Genomic DNA, 4,895 nt, shown 5'->3' with positions numbered 1-4,895 from the left:
GGGCTGGCTGGCATGTGGTGCTGGGGGATTGAACCGTGGTCCCTAGGCTTTGCTAAGCTTGTTCTAAGTAGGTGCTTTAGACCACTGAGCCATCTCACCAGCCCCAGGGATGGTCCTTCTAAACCTCCTTCAGGTTTGGTTTGGTTTTGCTCATGAGGGGGTGTTGGATTTTGTCAAAAGCTTTCCCCATCTCTTGCTGTGACCACGCGGGTTCTGTCAGTCCCTCTACATGATGTGCTGCATCCACCCACCTGGGTGGTATGTTGAGCCCCCTTGCAGCACTGGCATGGCCTGGCTGTGCAACCCTCGGACGCTTTGCGGCATTCTGTTGCTAACATCATGTTGTGGACTTTTGCATCGAAGTTCATTAAGGAGAATGACCTGTTCGGTAATTTCCTTTTTCAGTTGGATCCTAGGTTTGGGGAACAGAAATGAATTTTGAAAGATTTAACACCAGACACATAATTTATGGGATTACTTTATAATATTCACCCAAAGCAACAAATGCAGAGGAGTTCGAGAGATCTGTCCATGCAATAGAGACCCGAAGAATCCAGCTGCGGGCCTGGGTCACGCAGCAATGCCCTGCCTGAGCCCAGCTGGAGGCCTACAGCCCACCCACAACAATGCCTCATGCAGGCCTGGTTCAAGGATCTGCCCCGGGAAGGACAAAGGTCAATGGAGGAAACTAGCAAGCCTGCGCCAGCGGGATGAGGGACCAGGGCCAGCTGGCTGAGGGATGCGCCCTGGAGCCAGGAAGCGACGCTCCGAGTAAGGAGCAGAGTTCCAACAAAGCGAATTGAGGCCATCCTCAGTGACAGCGAGAACTCAAGGTCCTCGGACAGTTCAGGACAACCAGTGAACTCAGTTCAGGAAAACCAGCACAACAAACCTCTCCAGGAGACCCGAAGGCACACCAGTCCCCTGGATGCTGTTGAGGGTGCTCTCTGGTGGGCCCTCCCATGCTGACTCGGTGTAGCCAGGCGTTCCAAATGACCTTTCGCTAACCCACCACACCATATAACATCCACAGTGGTTTTGTAGAATTCAGCAGTAAACCCTTCAGCTCCAGGGCTTTTTGTGGTTAGTAGAGCTTTCTCATTGCTTCCTCAACTGCATCGTTTGTTATAGGATATGCAACAACTTTATGATTTAGTTTTGGTAATTAATATGAGCCTAGAGGGGCTGGTGAGATGGCTCAGTGGTCTAAAGCACCTACTTAGAACAAGCTTAGCAAAGCACAGGGACCGCGGTTCAATCCCCCAGCACCACAAGCCAGCCAGCCCCGCCCCCTGGTGGGCTGAGCTGGCCACACACACACACACACACACAAATAAATAAAATTTTTTAAAAAAGCCTAGGAATCTATTTCTTTTTTTTTAATTTCATTTTATTTTATTTTGAAGAATAAAAACAACAAAAATCAAATAGAAAAAATGACAGAAACAGTATAATGCACGATACATATATTGCAGATTTTCAAAACAGGTTGTTATAGTATCTATCTTTTTCTTTTTTTCCATAATTTTATTGAAAAACAAATAGCAATAAGACAGTTTCAAACCAAATCGGTAGGACAGTTTCAATCATTCACACATTGCATACATTCTTACTAGTGGTTAATTGCTGTACAAGATGTGGAGTTGAGATCCTATTTACAAACACCATTAGAAGAAATCATTCTATTCATTAAAAGAATGTAACTATATATCTATCCTAACCATTTTGAATACACAGATACAAAATGGACATTCATCTGTATCCCCTTTTTTGTTAAGTTCTGTCATTTGAATACTATAGGTATGTAAACTCAGCAAAATATTCTAAAAGAGTCCAGTAACCCATAATAGTACTGGGTCTTCTGCTTGACTGGCAATGTCAGTGTCTATTTCTTCAAAATTTGCTAATTTCGTGTCAACCCAGCACTCAGGAGGCTGAGGCAGGAGGATTCTTCTCAGTTCAAGACCAGCCTGGGCTACAAAGTGAGCTGAAGGCCAGCCTGAGCTGCACAGTGAGACCTTGTCTCAAAAAAAAAAAAAATGCTAATTTGTTGGAATATAATTTTTCAAAATAGGGCCAGGGATGTACCTCAGCGGCACAGTGCCTGCCTGGCAAGCGCAAGGTCCTGAGTTTAATTCACATCACTAAAAAAAAAAAAAAAAAAAAAGCAGAAAGTTTTTTCACAGTAGTTACCCATTTTCTTCTGGATGTTGACATTCCTGTTGATACAGATATTCTTCGTTGCTAACTGCGTTGGTGTGAGTCTAAGTTTGCGTGAGTTTGTCTAAGGATTTATCTACTTCATTTAGTCTTTCAAAGAGCCCGCTGTTGGCCTCACTGGTGCCTTGTGCTGTTATTTCAGTCTCCCTTCCGTCAATCTCTGCCAGATCTTTACGCTTCCTCTCCTTAATTTCAATTTAGGTGTGGACAGCTGTTGTTTCTCATCTATCCTAAAGTTCCTCATTAGGCTACTTATTGAAACTTGCTCTGTTTTTCTATATTTTTTCAGCTTTTCTAACATAAGCACTTCTCTGAGCTTCCCTCTTCAGACTTTCACTGTGCCCCATGGATTCTGGGTATCTTTCGCTTCTAGAAATCCTTTCATCTCTTCCTTGATTTCTTCTGTGAGTCCTTGTGTGTTGAGGACTGTGATGCGAAGCCTTTGTGTGTTTCTACATTTTCTGTGGTTTCTTCTGTGGTTGATTTCAAGTTTCGCCACACAATGGTCCAATCGACAACATGTGGTGTGCCGCTCTTTTTTTTTTTTTCTTTTTTTTTTTTTTTTTTTTTTTTTTTTTTTTTGAGATGGGGTCTCGCTGTGCAGCTCAGGCTGGCCTTGAGCTCACTTTGTAGCCCAGGCTGGCCTTGAACTCGCAACGATCCTCCTGCCTCAGCCTCCCGAGGAGTGCCGGGATGGCAAGCATGTGCCACCGTGCCTGGCTCCTTCTGCCATTCCTCTGTTGATCTTTGGCCTAGCTGATCTGCCTCTTGGCAACAGGGAGCGAGATGATCTTTGTCACTGTTCTTGTTGCTGGGACGAAGTACCCAGCACCCAATGGGAAGGGAAGAAAGGCTCGGGGCAGCCGCAGCTGACAGAGGTTTACAGCTCAAGGGCGGCCAGGCCAGGGCACGGCGGAAGAGAGATCATGCACTGGGGGCAGAAGGCGGCCAAGCGGAATTAGCCAGCCGTGGAACGCAGTTGAGCAGCCTGCCTCTCTTTGTCCCTCTTCCAAGCTCCCCGCTGTTGTGTGTTATGGGTCGGTGCCAAAAGAAATGCTGAGAAGATCTAGTGAATATAGCCCCAGAGGTCTCACGGACATCAGTCTCTCTCCACGTAGCCCCAGAGGTCTCACGGACATCAGTCTCTCTCCACGTGAACCCAGAGCCTCAGAAGCACCTCACGTTTACTGAGGGCTAAAGGCAGGCAAAGGAATGTGCATGGCTACTTCGGTGGGCACAAGCCACTTTCTCCATAGACTACCACCATTTGCCTAACACTAGGTCCACACAACGCTAGCTGGTAACACCCAAGCAAGGGGTCAAAGAACAGGGCCCCGCCGAGAAGCTGCTATCTGCAGCCTGGAGTCCCAGCTTGCTGGAATTTACAAGTGAGAGACAGCAGCTCTCTTTGCTCTCTGTGTATTGCTCCTTGCTCCCTCAGGACACTAGGCTTTTGTCTCTCACCTATATTTCTATGCCATGCTATTTGGCAGTGCCACCCACCCCTGGGTGCCTCCCAGTGTCCATGCCCAGATCCATGCCGGGCCGGTCAGTGGCCGCCTTTAGTAGTCACACACTTAATCCCAGCATCGAGCACGCTAGACCCAGCCAGCTCTGAAGAGCCTTGCCTGTGAGCCTGGGAGGCCACTTGTGCAGGCCAGCCACTGCACCTGCCGGTGTGTGTTTGCCCCGTCCTATCCAGTACGATCTGTCTTGTGAAGATGGGTGCTCCAGTTTTGGACACACATATATTTCCAGCATTATCATTTCTTGTTTGATTGTTCCCTTAACTCATACCTGCTGACCTTCTCTGCAGGTACAGGGTCTACAAGGGTCTAACTACACAGACCCGACTCATAGTGATCCTCCTGCTTCAAGCCTCCCAGCTCTGGGATTATAGGCTTGCGCCACCACACCCAGTCAATCCCATCTCAGTATGCCCCGGGGGCGGGGCCAGCTCGGGATCCAACCAAGTCCCTGCATCTGCCTAAGCAGGCCCTTTAATCTACTGAGCTATCTGACCCGCCCTCTGAGTAGCTTTAGGGGTTGAGTTCACATCATCTGAGAGGAAAATTGTTCTCCCTGATTCTTTTCAGGGACCCAGCACATAAAATATTGTTTTCCACCCTTTATCTTTTATGTAAGATGTATTTATTTATTATGTATTTGGTCCAGGGTCTCACGATGCAGCTCAGACTCAGTGATCTTCCTGCTTCAAGCCTCCCAGCTCTGGGATTACAGGCTTGTGCCACCATGCCCAGTCTAGGTGGCCACCTCATCGAGCCCGGGGGCAGGGCCTGTGCAGCATGTGGTGTCGGGGACAGAACCCCAGTCCCTGCGCTTGCCCTAGCAGGATCTTAGTCCACTGAGCCGTCTCACCGGCCCTCCACCCTTTAACTTCTAGTCTATGAATGTCTTTTTGAGTTGGGTGAGTTTCTTGAATGCCAAAAAGTAGCAGATTCTGTTTTATGCCCAGTTTGCCAATCTGTGTCTTTTAGTTGAAGCACTGAAGCCATTAACATCGATAGATATTACTCAGAGGAGCTGACTATGTCCTGGTGTTGCCCTTTTTCTCTGTTTTCTTTTCCTATTTTCTTTTTGATCTATGCACCCAACTTGATGTGTTCATTCCAGGAGAACAATTTTCTTTGTTAGCTTGAATGTTGCTGTCTACG

The sequence above is a fragment of the Octodon degus genome, unplaced genomic scaffold (assembly GCF_000260255.1).
Source record: "Octodon degus isolate 3935 unplaced genomic scaffold, OctDeg1.0 scaffold00282, whole genome shotgun sequence".
Taxonomy (NCBI): Eukaryota; Metazoa; Chordata; class Mammalia; order Rodentia; family Octodontidae; genus Octodon; species Octodon degus.
Note: the sequence above shows the minus strand (reverse complement) of the source record.